A 22,324-nucleotide genomic window follows, 5' to 3' on the forward strand; every position below is an offset into this window, starting at 1 on the left:
AACCACACCAGTTAGGATAAGACAACCATTTATTAACAATAAACATTTGATTAATACCATGACACTAAAATGTCATGAATTCCAACAAAACAAATACACTAGGCAGCATTACCTGCTCGCCTTCATCCAATTATTACCGAAAAGCAGCATTAAATGATCCACTCGCTTATACTCCAACTTCTGATAGAAGCAATGTGATGCCTCTCACTTCTATAGCAAACAACCACAAAATACCAACCCAAACTAATGAGAAAGGAGAACAGAAGAGAGGTTAATCACAGCTCCTTTTCTTTGCCTTAGGCCCTTCACACACCTCCAATATCCTATCATAATCCAACAAACTTATAAAGCAACCTAATGAAATCTGAAGGCTGGGAGGTCGGGATGAGTTAGCCCATTCCTGAATCTGCTTCCCCCATGTTAACAGTGCTGTATGACCCAGCTAACTACTCCCTACCCCTTACCTCACTTCCTGCCTTCTCCCTCTTTTCCTTCACACAGTTAATCCTTATCTCCCCATAACTCACTCTTACTGCCTACCTCATTGTCTGATCTCAAACCATCCAAACAATTCCAACCCCTCTCCTTCTGCGGAGACTCTGGACAAATTGTCTGTGTCTAAACTACATTTGTCCAGACCCCCCTTGCATGAAACAAACCACACCCTTTAGGAAAAGAAGACTATTTATTAACAATAAACATATTTTATTTATTTTTATTTTTTATTTTACATTTGTTGACCGGGCTAGTCTAGCTGGATACATGTCCATTTTCAGTAGAGGTCCAGGGAGAAAAGCTCCAAGAAATCATACAAAGTTAATATAGAAGTTATGACAGATATTATAAAAACAGCAATTGTTACATAAAAACATTAATGTGTTTTCTTTTTCACACAAGAAGTACAAATTATAATACTCATAGTGATTTTGTGAGAAGGTTCAATATACATATATACATAAATTTTGTATGCAATGTATTGAAACATAAAGGGAAGATAATAAAGGAAGTAGGGTGCGAATTAGTGAATAGGAAAAGGGTTAGTCAGGGTTAGTACAGGAGCATAGCCAGTGTTTATTGAGATATAGTTTTAGATTCCTTTTAAAAAGTGAGAGAGAAGTCTGAGATGTGATTTCAGAGGGTAGTTTATTCCATATTTTTCCAACAAAGTTAGAGAACAAGGAGTCACCTGCTGAGTTGTTGGGTTTGGTAGAATTGATCAGCAGTTTGTTTGAGGAGCATAGATTTTTGAGGTTATTATAAGGTATAATGAGGCTAGAGAGTATTGGAGTGTTGCTGGGTTGATACAGGGTCTTGTGGGCTATTGTGAGCTGGTGAAATTAAAACTGGTTAAGAAATTCTAGCCAGTCAAGTTGTCTTAGATTCAAACAGTGATGGGTTCTAAAAGGAGAGCCTGTAGCAAATCTAGCAATATTATTATAGGATGTTGCTAGTTTGTTGAGGTTGTTTTAAGAGAGATTGGTGTATATAGGAGAAGCATAGAGTAGAGTAGAGATTAGGTGCGTTCTGGCTATAGCAGTCCTAGCTACTGGTGTAAGATAGGGTTTAATTCTGTAAAGGGATACTAGTTTTTTGTTAACTAATTTTATTGTGGTGTTTATGTGAGTATCAAAGTTGAGATTGTTGTCTACTGTTATTCCTAACAGTTTAGTGGTTGGGTCAGGAGAAATAAGAGTACCGTTGTTGGAAGTGAGAGTGAAATGTAAAGAGGTGGACTTTTGGGTTGGTGTGAAGAGTTACAGTTTAGTTTTCTAGGGGTTTAGGAGGAGGCAGCGGTGTGAGAACCACTGTTCGACAGTGTTGAAAGCTTTTTGGGTAAGAGACTGAAGTTCAATTTGAGAGGTGGCTGAACAGATTATAATAGAGTCATCTGCATTTTGAATGCAGGTGGAGTATGGAATAGCTGATTGCAGGTCATTGATATAAATGGAAAATAGGAGTGGGCCTAATATGGAGCCCTGTGGGACCCCGAGGGAGATAGAAAGGTGATTAGATAGTTTATTTTGCCAGAGTACAGCCTGCTGTCGGTTTTCTAGGTAAGATGTGAACCAATTCATAGATAGAGGATCAAGTGAAAGAGAATTCAGTATGTGTAGAAGTAGTTGGTGATTAACCATGTCAAAAGTTTTAGATAAGTCAATGAAGACTGCAGATGAAAGAATATTTTTGTTGCGGTTATTGTTGATGCAGTTTGTGAAGGATAGCAGGGCAGTGGTGGTACTGTGGAAAGGTCTGAATCCATGTTGACAGTTGGCAAGTAGGTTGTTATGAAGAAGGTGGTTAAGTAGTTGTTTATGGATGCGCTTTTCCATAATTTTTACAATAGGGGATAGTAGAACTATGGGACGAAAGTTAGAAAAGTCGTTGGAATTCCCCCCTTTATGTAGTGGGATGATATAAGAAATTTTCCAGATAGATGGGATAGTTGCTTCACTTATGGATCTATTTATCAGAATGGAAATGGGATAGGCAATGGCTTTAGCTCCTTTTTGCAGGAATACTGCTGGGAGTTTGTCAGCTGAGGGGGTGGTAGGTTTTAATTTTTGGAGAAGGGAGGAAATAAAGGAAGTAGACACTGGTTGTAAATGAAATAATGGGGGTAGGTTTGAAGAAGGAGTAGGCAGATTTGAGGTATCAGGAGATAGGTGGCTGGCAAGAGTTTGGATGACGTCTGTGAAGAAAGAATTAAAGGCATTAGCTGTTTGTGTGGGATTGTCAGGGTTTGAGCCTTGTGGGTTGGGTGTGATAGATTGGCCTGAGAATAGAAGATTAATACTAGTCCAAAATTTTCTAGGCTCCTTGTGGGAGGTTTGCTGTAATTGGAGATAAAAGTTCTTTTTGTCTAACAGGATGGCTTTTTTTGTAATATTTCTATGTTCTCTAAAGGTTTGGCGGTCTGTCAGATTCTTAGTAGTACGCCATTTTGCTCAGGATTGGTTTCTGAGAAGAATTTTTTGCCTAGTATTGTTAGAGAGCCAAGGGGCTGGTTTAGCTTTGGTTCTAATAGAGCGAGTTGGTGCGTGGTGGTCTAGGATGATTAAGAATGTGGAATTGAAGTATTCTACTGCTTCATTTAGAGGGAGAGATTTTAATGGTGACCAATTACATTGTTTCAGTTCTGTTTGGAAAAGGTCTGGGTTAAATTGCTTTTTGGAGCGTACTGTTCTGAAAGTGTTAGGGAGAGTTAGGTTGGTTTTATGTCTGATAATGTAAGTTAGTGAATGGTCACTTAGGTCATCTGGAAGGGTACCTGCTGTGTAGGTTTGATGAGGAGTATTAGTAAGTATCCCGTCCAAGGTACTTTCTTTGTTGTTGAGTTTATTAGTTCTGGTAGGGCAGTTAATAAGTTGTGAGAAGCCATATAGGTTAATATGGGTGGTAGGGTTTGTACTATTACAGGAATTCCAATCAATATTAAAGTCCCCTAGGACTATGGTTTCTTGTGGGAGATTAATAGAAAGCCAGTTAAGGATGTACTCAAGTGTATTAATGTTATTTCCTGGGGGAAGATATATACAGATGATATTTATGGCTTTACATGTGTTGACCTGAAGTTTGGAGATAACTATTTCTGCACTATTGTCCAAAGGTAGGTTAAGATTTATAGTGCTGACTTGTAGCTCTGCTTTATAGAGGATTGCTAACCCTCCTCCCTTTTTGGTTGTACGGTCAAGTCTAATGATATTGTAACCAGGTGGGGTGATTTCATTGTCTTTAATGGTAGGTTTTAGTCATGTTTCTGATAAACATAGGATGTCAAATAGGTGAACATCTAGGAGGGCATGAACTTGAGCAATTTTATTGCAAATGCTACGTATATTAAGGTGTGCTATAGAGAGTGAGTTGGAAGGTTTGGTAGGTGATAGGGTACTAGTTTTGTCTTGGTTGCGGTTTACAGTGGTAAGGGTATAGTTTGGGCCAGGGTTGGGATGAATGTCCCCATCCAATAATGAGTGGAGGAGTGTTAAGTGTTTAGGCTTGAGAGGCTTATAGTAATAGTCAAATAATTTTCTAGTTTTTAGGTTGGTGAACTTAATGTGTGCTAGTCTGTGATATTTGGCTAGTAGGTAGCTGGGTTTGTAAATGTAGTTTAGGAAATTTGGGGAGAAAGGTAATGTTGGTGTTGACGTGTGTTTGGAGGGGAAGAGAAGGGTAGAGTAAATTGGTTGTTCATAGGAGGTTAAGAGATAGGTAGTGGCTAGAGGAGGTAGGAGTGAGACCCAGATTAATAATTGTAATTGGTAAGGGATGATTGATATAGACATTTTAATGGTTAGAGAGGTGAGAGAGAAATGGGAGGTAGTTTTTAAAAGCACGTAGGAGATATTGCAATAGGTAGGGTATTAAACCAAGGAGGGATGAGAGGTAGGTATCAGTGGGTGTGTTTTGAAAAAAGGAGGCTGGGAGTGTTAATGATGTGATTTGTATGATAGGAATAGGTGTTGTGGGGGTGTGTCTTTAGAGGAATAAATGTAGGAGCACTGGGGGCGGGTGGGAATTGGGGGCAGGGTAGGGGAGTGGAGTGAGCCCGGAGGGCGAACGGAGCGGGTAGAGACAAGAGACTAGACTGTCGAGGAAGACAATCAGTGAGGTCTGAGAATTCAGCAGGTAAGTCTGAAAGTGGGAGAATGTAGAAGAAAGTTAAGAGGCTAGTAAGAAGAGAGTCAGGATGTTAGAGGAGTAGAATGTGATTAAGGATACCATAGGACAAAGGAGATATGGTGAAAGAGTAAGTCCGGAGAAAACTGGGAACAGAGTTATAGAGGTATGGTTAAGGATTGGGTAGGAAATTAATATACAGAAAGCTTGTGTTGAGACGCCACCTAGTGGCCAGTCACTGTATTACAACAGATAGGTCAACTACAGGGGATAGCAGGCTAAGGGAGAGGTGGGGATGAACCAGATAGAGAGTATATAAGCTAGATATATGATTAATACCATAACATTCAAATGTCATGAAATCCCAAAAAAACAAATACAGTAGGCAGCATTACCCGCTCATCCCAAAAAAACAAATACAGTAGGTAGCATTAGCCGCTCACCTTCATTCAGTTATTAACGAAAAGCAGCATTAAACTATCTGCTCACTTATACTCCAACTTCTGTTAGATGTAGCATGATACTGCTCACTTGTATAATAAACAACCATGCAATACCAATCCAAACAAACTAATGCGAAGGGGGGACAGAAGAGGGGTTCATCACATTCCCTCTTCTCTGCCAACCAGCCTGCTAACAGGCTGTTCTTCCTTCCCAGAGACAATAACAACCTAATCAAATTCTTCAAAAGATGCACATTAAACAGGTCCAAACCCATATCACACAAACGTACCCTGTCCTTCTGAAACCAAACTGGATCACTATCATCAAAATCCCTATGACCAAAACCATATGTCACAAAAGGAGATACTGCCAGCCCAGCTATCTGGAATTTTGTAAATAATTATATGTCATGTGTGAATATCAACATGATTCATATATGTTTGTGCTACAGAAGTATTAGAGCTGTATGTCATATAAGATGGTTTGTACAGACATGTATGCTGAAGAGGAAATATATCGACAATGTACCCTAATGGAAAAGAACAGAAATGTATATACACTATTGTAACTGATTAAATGTGTATATTTTAACAAGGGAAACTGGAACACAGGAGGTTAACTTGAAAAACTTCAACAAATACTTGAAATTAAATTACTTTATGGCTGGTCCATAAAAAAGGTGTTATCTTTCAGTTTCAGTGGAGCAGGAGACATATAATGTCTGTATTAGATAAGTTTTCTGTATTGTCTTTAAATGTGAACAAATGTAAATTATTTTATAACTTCCACCGTTTTCCAAAAAATCTGAGGTATATGTATTTTCACAGGAGGATGCTGAATACTGCTAGGTTTCAGCAGTGGGGGTTTTACCTGGGATAGAGTCACGTGACAAGCAATTATGTTGTTCTGCAAGCTATCCCAACAGTAATATTTGAAATATTAATTTAAGAGCTCTCTGAGGGAGAGACAGTACCCTGTATTTTGTCTTTGACCTGACAACATCAAGATATGCTCACCACATCTGCCTTCCTTGCTCTGAACTAAGTTATTAGGGAACAGTAATTCTCTTAGATACAGTCAGGAATATAGCAAAGCTTAGTTAGATGTTTTTCTTTATTTGAGACTGTCCTGCAATGTTGTTTTAAATATTTCCTGTAATTTTGAACTTTGATGTAACTGTAAGTATATACTGATTTTTTTCTTGTTCTTTTATTATGTATTATTAAATATATTTAAACCTTTCACTGTGGCTGATCTGTGTAAAGAAATATTTATGTTCTAAGAGGACTTGCATATTTATTTGGTGACACTGTGTAGGCCATGCCTAATAGCCTTGCTCTTGGTCAAACTACCATTTGTATTGATAGTAACATTACAAAGAAAGATTGGACACCCTTTGTTAAGGGCCTTAAAGTAGCTGAGAAAGAGGTGGCTAGTGGCAGTAATAACTACCTTATAGTCTGGGCAGAAGGGGGCATAGCTAGCAAACCTTTGCCAGCTTTTTCCAGGTGTGTGTGTGTGTGTGTGTAAAACAAATCTCCAACAGTGTGTGTGTCAGCTACTTGGACAGGGACACAAAGCACTGGTTGGACAGAGAGAGTCTTGGAGGTCTGGGCTTGGTCACACAGCTGAGATCTCAACTCTATAGCTGTGCCAGTTGGGAGTCTTATTGGGGATCTGGAGAAAGTGGGAGAAACTAGCCCCTGACTGACTGTGGTCTGTGTGCTCTTAAGGGAAATTGCACTTGATGCAGAAAGCTGCATCTGGAAATATTGAGTGTGTACCTGTCATCCTCTAAATGTACATGCCCCACTGGTGTTAGTTGTGAGGATTGAGGCTTCTAGATTACTGGGCCAGTAGTGGAGCATCACACTATAAAACCTAATTGACCCAAAACCCTCACAAGGTGATGATTAATAAAATGGTGCATCCACTCAATACCCACTAACTTGACAGCATGCCTCCAAACTAAGCATGGCACTATCTCTGACCAAACTATAATCATAGAAGGAAATCTTCACCTGAAGCTTATCAAATCCCCCATTATAATAGCTAGCAACTGCTGCTTTGAGACTTTCCCGAAATCATTACCTACCAGATGAATGACCAAATCACATGGCAGTCCAATCTCAAATCACATGTCTTCAGTCTTGTCCACTACATGATGCCACCTTAAACCACTAAAACCTTGCCAATTGACCATCCACCTATATTCTTTTAAAACCAACTCAGCCCCAGCTGATCTAATCACTGCTCACTTTGCCATCCAATACACAAAGGAATGGCCCAATATGACAATGGCCCCACCTAAAAAAAGAGAAAAAAAATGTATAACCATGCATAAGCCCCCACTTCACCTGATATAATACAAAAATGCTCCCGATGATCAATGTCCCACCCTCTTTATCACCTCCACTGACCTATATTCTCTTTCCAAAACATTTGACTTAGACGTAATGGTCTCTACGAGTGTATACACACACACACACACACACACACACACACACACACACACACACACATATATATATATATATATATATATATATATATATATTTTTTTTTTTTTTAGACATATATATTTTTTTTGCACATTTTTTAACATACATTTAGGTTGAAAAATAGTCACTGAAGGGTTAATTATGTGTTTTCTTCTTAACAATTAGCTAGCCTTTTTCCCTGTGCCCAGTCAGATTGATTTCAGATGTATTCAAATGGTTGCCTTGTACTTTTAACTTTGTCTGATGAAGTTTACACTGTCTAAACGAAAGCGCTTGGGTTTTACTTTTGTTGTTTTTATCTACATTAAATTACAGTTTTTCTACATTACACCTCGTGTTTGGTGCTTTTTGGGACTTTACCTGCAAGTTTTTATTTTTTTTTGGTTTGTTTTAGCGTTTATTTTTTCCAAGATTTGGTTATATCCTCCAGCCCCACCACCAGAAAAAACAAGCTAAGAGCTGCTAACTTTATCCTGACTGATTTAACCACCTATCCCTTCAACGATATGCTAGCCATATAATGCAACAATAACTTCAATGACCATACTCTGCCATCCTCTGGCAGCCCTGCTACAAATTCATCAAAGGCAGACAATGTCCTATAATAAGCCTTCCATGTCAATACTGCCCACAATTGCTGAATAAGCCATCTCACTGCAACTGACCAAGATGCCACACTTCTGCCGGCAGCAGCATTGGTTCAACCTGCACCTCCAGAACCAATTGTCAAAACCTATGAAACTAAAAACAAGAAAGGCTGTCAGCTATCAAATTCTTTGTACCTTGTAAATGTGCACCTGAAAAGGAAAATTCTTCCACTCTGGTCCAATCATCTGGCCACCGAGCAGCAAACCATTCTGCATTGAAATATGCACCCATTTCCTGTCTTCCCACAGCATCAGTGAAAAAATGCAACTCATCTTGAGTCACCCAATCTCTTTGCCAAAAAGAAATACCATTGAAATGGTCAAGAAATGTTGCCCACAAACAGAAATCTGCTTGTACTAGCATACTAACCTGAACCCAATGGTGCTTGCCCCCCCCCCTTTTAAAAAAATGCTATCGATGTACAAAAGTCCTGCCTGGACTAACTGCCTGACATGCAAAGTTCAAAAGACCAAATAATTCCATAATGTCCTTAATGTGCACCTTATTGTTGGTCCAAAACCATCCAATTTTACCCTTCAAGAATTCCAGTTTCTCTTCTGGGAGACAAAACAAACCTCAACCCGCATCCACTATCAAACCTAAAATACATAGAGCCTTACCCAGTCCTTTCAACTTTTTCCCAGCAAGAGGAACCCCCAACTCAGTGCACAGCTGAATTAACCCTAACCTACCAAAAGAAAATCATCCAGATAGTGAACAGCTCTCTGACTACCCATTCTTTGCTGGAATATCCAGAAAAGAGCACAGCTAAATTCCTCAAAAGGGGCACAAGCCACTGTGCAATGCATAAGCATGACCTTAACAAAATAAAGTATGCTATCAACCACCATACCCAATAATGACCACTCCTCCTCTTGCAGTGGCAACAAGCAAAATGTCAACTCAGTATCGAGATCTACAAAACCCTGAATCACTTCCACTGCATCTTCCAAGATGGATAACTGACTTGAGAGTCCTCCATGCAAATAGAGTCACCCTGTGGAAAGGATAATTTTTTATTTAATGTTTGTTAGCCGGGGAAAGTCCGACTTGGAACGAAGCCAATTTTCAGTGGAGACCTGGGATAAATGCTCCAGATGCATGTCTTTGTAACGTGGGAGGAAATCAGAGCAGTATGAAACAAACAAAGCAATGCTGATACCGAACAAGTGTTTAATAAAACAAAGCTTTTAGGTCAAACAAACCCTTCATCAGTGTATTGGAGCACCCAGAGGAAACCCACATGAACACAGAGAGGACATGCAGACTCCACACAGAAGGCACTCTAGCCAAGAATCAAACCAGAGAACCTCTTGCTGTGAGGTGAAAATGCTACCCCTGCACCACTTCACTATCTGTAAACCTGATAAGTGATGAATCATATGAAACTCCCCAGGTGACTTCTTGGTGACTATACCCAAGGGGGATACCTTAAAATTAATAAAAGGAGGATGATCAAAAGGGCCCAATAATCTGCCATCCTGCAACTCTGTCAGTCAATTTTCGCAGAATGTCTCCCTTATCTCAAATGTAATGCAAGTGTTTATAACCAGGCCACCCCCTACCACCCCAAATTTGATTGAAAACCCTGTCAAGAACACCACCACCAACTCTTCAGCATCTTAAACATTCAGAAACCCTTCAGGAGTTGCTGTAGCACATGCACTTTGACGGATGAATTGGAAAGACAATATATCCCTCTGATCTCGAAAGGATGATCCAACTCTCTGTCCCTGAAAAGTACCATACCCTCTAATCCCTTGCTGACATTGTAGCTCAAGTGACACCCATCACTCAGTGCTGAAACTGTCTGCTGCCGGACCTCTACCAACACCAACATTGTGCAGCCGCATGCCCCCTGGCACAAATCAAACATGTGAAACTCTGCATGCCATCCAAACACACTTACTAGAATTAAACATCCAACAAACACTGCTCTTCTCTTCCCAACCCTATTTATCATAGGTTGACCACTGAAACTATACAACATTGTAGCCAGCTAAATAGCTGGATGGCCGGACTCCTATTTCAAGGACTAGTAAACAACCTATTGCTTGCAGAATCATTGATCATACCATAACCACGCATTTCTGAAACACAACCTCTGTCCTTCCATAACTGTTAAAAAATAAGCTAACAAAGGTAGAGTCTGTGAGTTGTCCTTCCCCAAACAGACCACCATATAATAAACAAAACCCAGCACTCAATTCTCCTATGTCCTGGCTCTAAAGCTTCTGGTCCGATGCTGCCCCAATGCTGCTACTGCTGCCAGCAGGTCCTTGTACCCCACCATGTCCACTTCAGCCAGCGGCTGTTCCTCATGCACATCAATCAGCTCAAATATGTCAACATACTCCCCTTTCCATATCTTTTCTTTCACAAAAGTAGGAATATGCAGAGTAAGACCCTGCACCCTTTCACCCATTGATAGTGACTGAGTAGCTAACCAATCACCTAGCCAAACTACAAAATCAGAACCCACCTTCTGCTGAAGCTGCTCTGTCACTCACCCTACAATCCTGACAACAGGGACCCCCTTCATCCCCAACCCCAGCATGGTGTCCTGTACCTCTTCTCCACCCTCTGAGTGACTCCTGACTACCAACACAATCCCCAACAGCCAAGCCCTGCAGCACCTCACCTAACGTCTGAAAACTATGCCCCCACTCCTTAAATCCTTTGATCTAAGATTAACACTAACTACCCCAGACACATTATCATCACCTGCTGCGTCATGCTTGGATTAATTCTTTCTGCAAGCGCATAATCATTGATCAAGCCAGCTGCTGACTTCCTGGCATGCTTCCTTCTGGTTACTGCTGTCCACCTTGCTATCTGTGCTTGTCTCTTGCCTCGGGCTTCACTGACCCTCCATTCACAGGGGAATCCCTTGGCGATTCTTCCCTGAATAACTCTTCCACCTGGGCCATGATAGCTGCCCCTCTCTCATGTAAGCTGTGGGTTGTCACCATCTGAAAAGAAACAAAAACCATGAGAAAAGATGAAAAAAAACCTGCCCCAATCGCTACTTACATAAAACATCCTATAATTCTTAATGTGCTACCACCTTCCCCACACAGTCCATAAAACCAGTATGTATGCTACAATAACTTAGAACAAGCATACAAGAGTTTTACGATCTGGCTTACAAATGACCGCCCTTAGCTAAGGCACATAACTCTAAAGTAAATATCTGAATATACTTATCAAAACAATAAAATATGGACCACACATGAAATAAACCCTTGAAACTGGTAAAGCTGCACACCTAAGACTGCTGCCGTTGTAAAACAATAAAATATATATTAAATATGCTAGAAAAAATCTGTCTGAACAAGTAAAAGTGTTGCAATAACAGCCTTTTGCCAAGCATCAGGCATTACAGTTAAGCCTTAAAAAAATGCATGCCCCACATGAACAGCATCATTAATAAAGCTTCTTTTTAATATACCAGAGTAATGTAGTATGGACATTTCATATCAATTAGGTTAGTTATTACAATCTTTCCAAGTCCCTATTGCTTATTAAACTACATTCAACAAAACAATGCCATTAGATTGTCCAAGCACAACTGTAGTCAGAGACCCAAACCCTCCAACAAATGGCAACTCAATCCTTAAGCCTAAACTCATAGACAAATCTAAATAAAATAAATAAACTTACTAACACTTCATGGTCAGTCAACTGCTTCACCACCTCATGTCCCCATCCTATAAATGCACCAGAGAGAAATACTGCCAGTCAGCCCCATTTCATTCACAGCATCCACATGCAACCAATTCCAACCTGATAATAACATGCGTGCAAGCATCACCCCAACCACTGTCCAGGGAACTAGCTACCTGAGCGCTCATATCAATTGAATCACTTTTTTTTTAAGCTGCAAGTAGAAAGGCAATGAAAACAGCTAGCACAGTCATTGCCATCTGCCAAAACCCCCTGTCTGCCACCACTATAATGGGATGTAAACCGGAATATGCGACTTTACCCCTGCCCACAAGAAGCCAGCACCTGATATTCAGAAGCCTCCACTCACCATCTAGTTGACAAAACCGGGCAGCCAGACACCCTCTCACCACTCATCTGCTCTCATCCCTTCCATGAGACACAATGGCAAATGGATGACACAATGCACATGTGCGATGACCATCCCAGGTGCATGAAAAACACATTAGGACCCCAAACCCAAACTGAATGGTTCAATTACTTCTAAAGCCTCACTAGATCAAGAAATACAACTAACACTACCTAATGCAGATCAATTTCTTCATGACCACCCAAAACTAACTGACACACAAGCACGACAAACCACCATTCAACTGCACCAAGCTCACTAAACCCCTCCAATTTACAATGAGAGGGAAAGAAAACAATCATAGAATCTAATAACTCAACCAGCTCCCAGGCACAGCAAAGCTAGGCTGTGAGGCAAGACAGCCCTCTATGCTCCACAGACCCAGAACACAAGCAAAAACCCATGCCAAACTCTCCACATGCCACCACTCAAGCAGAAATCCTTCGAGTCCCACAATCTCCAGGGGCCTGACCTGAACCAAGGAGAAGAAAAAAAATTGTGTCCTTGAGTGACTCCCTTAAATCACATTTGCAATAAACTAATCCATTCCAAAGCCTACCTATAACACAACACATATTACATGATCATCTTGGACATAGACTTGCTGCCTCAGCTACCCCACATCAGAATATGCTTCTCCCAAGCTAACAGTGCTGTATAACCTGGCTAACTCTTCCATATCCCTTACCTCACTTCCTGCCTACACCCTCTTTTCCTTCACACAGTTAACCCTCGTCTCCCCATTCACTCACCCTTACTCCCTACCTCATTGCCTGACCTCACACCTTCCAGCCAACTCCCATCCCTCTCTTTCTGCTGATTCTCTAAACAAATTAGTCTGTGTCTAAACTATATTTGTACATTTAATCTGCTTCATGATGATCATATATAGATGTTTTATTTTTTTCTATTATAAATTAAAAATGCTAATGTGAGGCCATACATACATTCTAGCCAAAGAATAACTAAAAAGATGGGATGAGTATACAGTCACACAGCATTTAAGACAAGATGTATGTTTCATGTTTATAGTTCTGTGTCAGTCAAGCAGCATCCTATAGCTCACTTTCATCCCCAAAACTTATTGCATTGCATCAAACCAAGAGGGGGGACAGAAGAGGGACAAGCCTGCCCCTCTTCTCTGCCCAATACCCACCTCATAACCATACCAAACAAATTAATCAAAATAAAAAAGGGAGGGAGAGTGGGTTGCAGACTTGCACCAAATGTGATGCCCCTTCCCAGTTACAACCCTATAAAACCTAAGTCCCACCCTGCAACTACCTCACTTCCTCTAAAGTCCCCTTAACAGTTAACGCCTCCCTTCCCAAAGTCTAGTCAAACCTGTTTACTTAATCTCACCCCCCTTTCCTAATAAAACTCCTACCCCTTCACCTCATTTAACTTACTGTAACCATCACTAAAGGTGTCCCTGGACAAACTGGTTTGTTCCCAAACCTCATTTGGCACCTATGTGGTGTGGAATGTCACACCTCTAACAGCCTACACACATCCTGCATTCCATTCTTCTGAAAAATAAACTGAGAAAGCATAAGATAAACAAATGTAAATATTTTGTGAGCAATAAAAACTATTAAAACAGTGCAAATAGCAGCATTATCAGTAAAATGCATTCTTTACAGTAACAATCAATAGTCAGTGCATGCATAGTCTTTTCCATCAGTACTGTAATATATTATAATACACACAAACCCCAAACTATATTTCACAGTTTTTCATATCTTGAAAACTGTATTATGTAGACATATATTGTTAGAACATTTTTCTTAACCAGACATAAGCTTTCATGTGACAAGAAATTTCTATATAAGTGCATGCTTATTGAGATATTTATAGAAATATGAAACATAGGCTTAATTGTATAATAGCAAAACAAATAATACTGGATATTTCTCAAGATGTGCAAGTTATAGTTCTAATATCAGACAGATTTCTTCAACGGCATCTAAGATTTCAGTTAATGCCATGCAAAAGTTTGTAAGTCACTTGTTTTTTGAAGTATTAGAGTACATATGAGAATATTGCTTGCTTTCATAATTGCTAGCAATATTTCCAGTATAGTGTAACATAAAAAAGCCTTGACAGTGAATTGTCCTGTTTCCCACATTGATGTTTCATATCATATACCACAATAATATGCGGGCCTCTCAGTTTAGAAAATATGAACATAAATTTGAAAATATAAATAATAACTGACAATGATAACTTTTTCACTGCAGGACACCCTAGACTAACAATCTTAGTGTCATTTTGTTAATAACCTCTTGCCCTTTCTAATACTGCATATTATTAGCTGGTAAGTCACTTAGTTAAAGCCAGACCCAAAAATGTTCTGACACCATAAGGTGGTATAAGTGTGAAATGAAAATATACAAAAAAGGTGCTTTAGACTTGAATGAGTTAAACTGTAGTCTCATGCAAGAGTATAACACCAGACACCATAGAACTGCACCTGAAGTATTTACATAGCTTTAAAAGCTGTTATATATTTCACTGTCACACACATGCTCTCTCAGGCATGTAAATACACACACACACACACACACACACACACACACACACACACACACACACACACACACACACACACAGTGAGACAGAAAGGTGTCTAAGATCTTTTTAAGCCATGCATTTATCAGACATATTTCTTCTACCCACTGAATGTGTTGCAATGCTAAACATTTTATAGCTTTCAAAGCTGTAAAACACTTTATCTTCTTGCATTTTCTACTGTAAGCAGTAAACAGGAAGCAGATAAAACTCCATAAACAGAAAAAGCACTATAATTAGGTCTCTCTTTCAATAACTGTGTTCTTAAGCTGAATTTCTTCACATCCATATCTCAAATACATAATAAGACGGGCATGATCAGATACCGGATCCTAATCTCAATAGTTCCTCTAGAATTCCCTGCTTTCACAATCCTTCAGTTTACCATACTTTTTAAAAAATTTCAACAAATGCATTACTGCAAAACCAGATATGCAAATTAGGAATTACAGCATGCATATCTGTCCATTTCAGTCCACAAAGGCCTTCTGATAAAGTTATAATCAGGCATTCAGACAAAAAGAATAAAGAGAAGAATCCTACCCTCTGTGCCCTACTGTATCCTTGCTAGTGTACAGGTATTTGTCTCCCAAAGCATATGTGCATAGTGTAAGGTTTTATTGCTAAATGTTACTATACTGTTTTAAGTAGTTGTAACCTTTCTTTTCTTGCATAAGTTCACAGGTAAGTACTAGGCTATCTGCCCAAGGGCATTTATAAGCCTAGCCAGAATGTGTTGGCTTTCACCACCCCCTTAGATTAGTTCCCTGTGCCCCTGTCCAGCAGAGCCATTAGTTCCCTGTGCCACTGTCCAGTAGAGCCACTGCAGTGATCCCCGAGGTAACTTTTCTGTTTCCTATCCACCTGTCAAGGTTTCTCTTGAAGAGTGTTAGTGAAAGGCTCTGCCTGATATATATTGGAATCCTGTTCCAAATCATGGGGAGACTCTGGGACAGGAATCTATCCCTCCAGCATGTCCTATTTATCGTTGTGGTGAGGTTTATATCTCTAGAGTATGCGGCTCTCCGGAATTTGTTTTTTTTAGGTGGAGCATGTCCAATCAATTCTGGGTTGGACATGGCCTTGTATGTCAGGCAGAGATCACCTCTGAGTAAGCGGTATGCAACCGAGTACAGCTGAAGTTTCTTGAGTCGGGCTGCATAGGGCATCTGTTTGATGCCAGTAATCCTCTTGGTGAGGTACTTTTGTGGTCTTTCCAGCTGTTGCAGGTGTCTTGTAAGGTACATCCCAAATGGGGCGTTGTATTCTATGATGGGTCTAATGAGTGATGAGTAGAGAGGCACAATAACCTCTTTTGTTCTAGATGTGAACCCTTTTGTGATTAGGTGGGCCGCATAGAAGGATTTTCTAACCACCTTGGCAATATGATTATCAAAGGAGAGATCACTATCTACTTGGGTCCCCAGATCCCATATTACATTTTCTGTATTTAGGGGACTACCACCTATGTGGTAGTTTGTGGGTACTTTGTTTTTTCCAAAGGGGATGACTATGCACTTTTTGGCATTTAGTTTGAGGCCATGATTTTGACACCAGGTATCCGTCTCAGTGAGACCCTTTTGGAAGGTGCCTGTATCAGCCAGGGAATCAATTATGGCCCCTAGTTTGCAGTCGTCTGCAAACTTGGTCAGCCATAGTCCTCCTATGCTTGCCTGTACCTCTGAGAAGTATATACTGAACAGGAGGGGTCCTAGGACTGAGCCCTGAGGGATGCCACTTGTAACCAGTTTAGAGTCGAACAAAGAGCCTGCAACTCTCACCATGTGGGTTCTATCCATGAGTCAGTTAGCAACCCATCTCGTGACATAGGGGTTTATGTTCAAGCTGGTGTGCTTGTCTATAATACTAGAATGGGGAATGGTGTCAAAAGCCTTTGCGAGGTCTAGGTAGGCTGTGTGGACCTCCTTTCCCTCATCTAATGCCTTGGTAACTGTCTCAAAGAAGTCCACCAGGTTTAGGAGGCATGATCTGCCCTTAACAAAGCCAAACTGGGTAGGGTCCAAGGTTTGGAGGTTCCCAATATCTCTGTTAATGAGTTCTATGATGATGCGCTCCATAGCCTTGCAGACCAGGCTAGTCAGGCTTATAGGGCAATAGTTCCCGGGGTCCGTTGTGGCTCCACCTTTGCGGAGTGGGATAACTGTTGCTATGCGCCATTCTGTGGGTACATAGCCTGTAGAGAGGCTGAGTTTCAACAGTGGGTTTAGGTGCATGGTGCATAAACATATCAAAATACATTTCCCTGGGTGTAAAATGTCTCTGTCATGCCCAATTCCTTTATTATCAACTAAAGTAATCATGTACTGTCACTCATACAAATAAAGGGTGCCTAACCCTAATAAAAAATATAGAGGATTATGATCGGGTTGCCGCTCATAACCTGCTTATTATGTGTTCATAAATGAATGCCAAGAAATTTACCTTAAGAGAGAAGCTCGAGAGGTGAATCTCAGCATCCATCTTGAGAACACAGAATAAAGTCTATGATTGGAGACACTAGCATTATTCTTTGCAGTGAATGGAGCTTTATCTGCTGCATGTGCTACTGGTTACAGAAAAAAAAGTGATAAATGTTTTGCTGGCTTTCAAAACCGTAAAGCACTTGGCAAGTACTGTCAGAACGACACCATAATATGTTGCCTTGTGTTAAGGAAAGTCAAGGACAGATTACTGGCACAAACAGCAAGCAGAAAATCTGTTATTAATTCTGCCACAGTCATTTGATGGCCAGTCCTGGCAGGTTTACTGACTAGGTCAATACCCAGTCTTAACAACTGATGCAGGGGGATACTTAATAATTGTTAAGAATAGGCTTGGCACTATGGAAGCACTTAACTGCATTGTCTTTTTCAAAATACTGGAGCATAATCACGCCGTTACATGCACTACAGATTATTTCATAATAATACATATGCCACGCATCAGAATCCATGTAAGTGATAAAGAAATTCATTCTGGAGAGCGATTCATTTCATCTTTCTTGATCCTTGACATGGTTTGTAGCACAAGGTATTTGTACTACTTTTGTTTGATTGTGAGTTTTAGTTATAATACCTATCTACTGATGTCCATTTGCATCCAATTCCTATTGCAACCATATGAAAAAATATCTCCATCTACAGAGTTGCTAGACAAATACAGAATGGAAGTTGATTGTGAGGTCTTTCTTCATTGTCACAAGCACAAATGCCACATGCACCTTTGAACAGTTTAGATTTGACAATCCATCTACTTTGTGGATGTGGGGTGTTGGCGGAAACCAGAGTACTCAGAAAAAACCCATGTGAACACAGGAAGGGCAAACACACACACCACACAAAAGACACCAATGGTGAGAACTGAACCAGAGCACCTCCGCTAAAAGGCAACAGTACTACTCACTACATCATTGTGCCACCCCTCAATATGTCACTTCTAATATTGCATTTTTTACAAAAATGTCATTTCTTCTGGTGATATAGTGTTCATCTTCCAAATGAATGTCCCCTTAACCCAAAACTGTGCAATTTTGAAACTCTAGTGTGACGATCGTCAGCATTCTATTAACCGAATACAAACACTCTATTCTATTAATTTAGTGATCTATCATCACTTTGGTAACCATGAACTCAGTCCTTCACATTCCTACCTCAGTCTCTGCCAGCAGGAATTCAGTTGAAACAGATAGAATTCATGGTGGGAATAACTGCAAAAAAATTAAAGTAAGCCAAAAGATGCAATTTGCATGATTCTGATAACTGATGTTTCTGCCAAAATTGCCATGACTTTTATTAAAACATTGTGTTTGATTAGTGTACCTGACTGGCTATGAAACAATTCCTATATGCATAAATCTACACTGCCAATACTAAGCCTATGTTTAAATATTAGTATTGCTACAAGATTACCATAATCATAAAAGAGTGGTGTTACTGTATGCAGACTGTTTCAAACATTTCAAACTTTTTTGGTTTGAGTGCACCTTAAATACGTATAAAATGTATTATTTTATTAAATTTCATTGCAACTTTAGCATCATTTTTTTGATTTCCAAAAACAATTTGAAAGTAAATTTTCTGCTATTTATAAGTCAAGAAACCTGCACAACAAATGTTCTTGCTGTGAAATTACTTAACTTGTGTATGTTGTAAATAGGTAGTTTGTTATGCACACATTGCAGAGGTACCAGACTGATTACTAAGTCATCAGAAATGCATCTTAACAGACAGTAATGGGACCGAACCTGATCACTTGGTAAAGCAGTTCCTCTATGAAAAAAGAAGAATCAGTTTTATCAAGACAATGATCAATAACACCTAGCAACGAGGGAGTTCATTTGTATCATGGATGGTTAGCTTAATTGTATGCATCAGCTGGGAAAGATACTAAGAAGGAAAGTTATTAGAGAACCAGGAATGGACTATAAATGTTATTTCAAGGAATAGGTGGGGCTCAATGCACTATATTATCTGCAGTATACATGGTGGTGCAGCGGCTAGCGTTGTCGCCTCACAGCAAGAGGTTCTCCGGTTCGATTCTTGGCTGGGGTGCCTTCTGTGTGGAGTCTGCATGTCCTCCCTGTGGCCACATGGGTTTCCTTCCAAAGACATGTAGTAGGTGGATTGGACATTCTAAATTGGCCCTAGGTGTGAGTGTGTGCGTGTGTGTGCCTTCTGTGGAAGGTTGGGCACCGGGATGGCAACTCGACACCGTAAAACTCCATTGCCAATCATGAGTGGACAGATGAGCCACTGTGGTGACCCCTAACCAGGAAAAGCCGAAAGAAGAAGAAGATATATGCAAATGCAGAAAGATATACATACATGGGTTTGTGTGTGTGTGTGTGGGTGTATACACATACACACACACGTGTATATATATATATATATATATATATATATATATATATATATATATCTACACACACACACACACACACACACACACATAGTTCTCTATCTAAACATCAAGCATTCACAAGAGTGAATGTTAAAACATGAAACCAACATCACCGAAAATTCGGAAGCTTAAATATTGTGGGCTGTTTACTGTGTGGGAATGCTGTAATTGGGGATTGCAGTTTTGATCCTTTCCCCAATTTACTGTGATTTCAGTTTCCATATATAATTACCAGGGGGATTTTGTGATCCTAGCATATTCATTTGAGCTCTTGGGTTTTCAGTGATGTGGGCTCAATATTTTAACCTTTGCTCTTGTGAATGTTTGATTTAGGCAGGGATCTATATGTGTGTGTGTGTGTGTGTGTGTGTGTGTGTGTGTGTGTGTGTGTGTGTGTGTGTGTGTGTGTGTCTGTGTGTATATGTGTATATATATATATATATATATATATATATATATATATATATATATATATATATATATATATATATACCTTCAAAATGTTGAAAGCACATAGTTGAATGTACACATTGTTGAAACATTTCCGTGAAATCCATGCTGCTGTAATTTTAGAAAGCCAAAAAAAGCAAATGTTGACATTTCCACACCTAAAAACTAATGCTAACATGGGTCAAAAAGGGGGTGATATTTTGAGGTTCAGAATATTGGTATTCAAGGTTTTGAGACATCACAGTTTAGGTTTTGACGACGTAACGGTCAACATTTTGAAGGTAATCCTATAATATATATATATATATATATATATATATATGTACACACACACACACACACACACACACACACACACAGACACACAGACACACACACAGACACACAGACACACACACATATGATGTACTTTTTTCAGAATAGCTTGGGTTCACTAAAAGTATATTTGAATTATGGGTGTGATTAAGATGCTTTAAATACCTATCTTTACTAAAATGTTTTACAGCTTTAGTATTCAGAGTGAATACTACTATAATGAAATCAAATAAGGAAGTGCTAAAACTTAATGCGATTATGTGTACCAGAACAGAAGTGCCTGTACAGTTTCTTGTACTCTGAGATCTCTAATGTAGTTATTAAGGCTGGTTTCTGTACGGTTTGCAGACAGGTAAAACAGATTATTTTTCAGAAACAGAAAAACAGGAGGTCATCTGTTAGCTGGTAATGTTCAGAAAAAGTGCTCTTAGTAAGAAAATGTTGGCGTTAATTTGGTAAGAAAAAGCACAGATGTCTGGACCCTTGGTAAAAAAAAAACGAAAAAAAGAAAACGCACATCTGGGTGTTGAATTTCTTTTATATCCATGAGACCTGTAAAGGATAGAAAACAATGTATCTTGCAACTGAAGTACTAAAAATACTAATGCATAGTAAGAAGACTTGAGAGAGGTCAAGAAGAAGGTAAGAGACTACAAGGGCATCTGACCAAGAAATGGATGGACTGTATGACAATAAGACCTGCAACAGTCGGGCATGACTGTCAAAGAAGGTAGGAGAGTATCACTAAACCTACAGATGGGATGAGATGACCTGACACTCCTACCCATGAAAAAAATGGTAAAAAGGGATTGCTGATGGTGATGATGGTGAGTGGATTCATTCTTGTGTAGTCAAGCAGGATGCATTATTTGCACACTGCCCATTCATCTAGCCCTGAGCACAGGACTCTGCAGATACATCCTTAGATGAGCAAATGATGAACACAAAAGAATCCTAGCTAAACCTAGGGGCATGTTGTCTTTAAGAGAAGGTATATGTAGAATTTGTAAACATTGTACTGGAAGAAAACTAAGATAGACGATCTGTCAAAGTCATATAAATCAAATCCTAGGAATACACATTCACCGGCATTCTGTAATGTGAAGCCACATGTTTTGGTGTATCAACTATTGTGCTCCATTTGAAAAGGACAAAAAATAGGATCTAAACCAATGACACTGACAGAAACTAAACACATCAAAAAATGTTTTTTTTTTGCAGGGGGCAAAACAAAAACCCATGTGGGGCACACACCACACCCCCTGTTAATTAAATATACCAGCTCTGATGCCACACTACAGTGTAAAAAGTGCATATTATTTATTTATTGACATTTGTTTACCAGGAAAGTCCACTGGGCATAAAGAGCCCATTTTCAGTTGATGCCTGGGGAGAAAAGCCCCAGGACAAAATAACAATTTAAATCCACATTTACAATGCATAACAACATAACAAGCGAAAAAATGAAGAGTATCCATAGGAACAAATTAAAATGAACAAAATCCACCAGAATCAGGTAGTCAAATGCTACAGAAACTGTACCACTAGCAGTTGATCTGAAAACAATATAGAAATGAGTGCAGAAGGAATGCAAGGTGTCAATGGCAATTCAGAGTAGTTAGAAAAGAAATTAAGGTTAGTAACAGGAGGAAATCAAATGAATTCATTCTCAACCAATATGAGTGCTAAGAAATGAAATGTAGGCATTTCCTAGTGCAGACAAAGAGCAAGAGATAGACTGACTGGAGAGGCTAGATAGTGCAGGCGCAATACAACATAGAAGCAATGCTGAGTCTGAAAAGGA

This window comes from Protopterus annectens, chromosome 6.part0 (genome assembly GCF_019279795.1).
Source record: "Protopterus annectens isolate FY-2018-M chromosome 6.part0, PAN1.0, whole genome shotgun sequence".
NCBI lineage: Eukaryota > Metazoa > Chordata > Ceratodontiformes > Protopteridae > Protopterus > Protopterus annectens.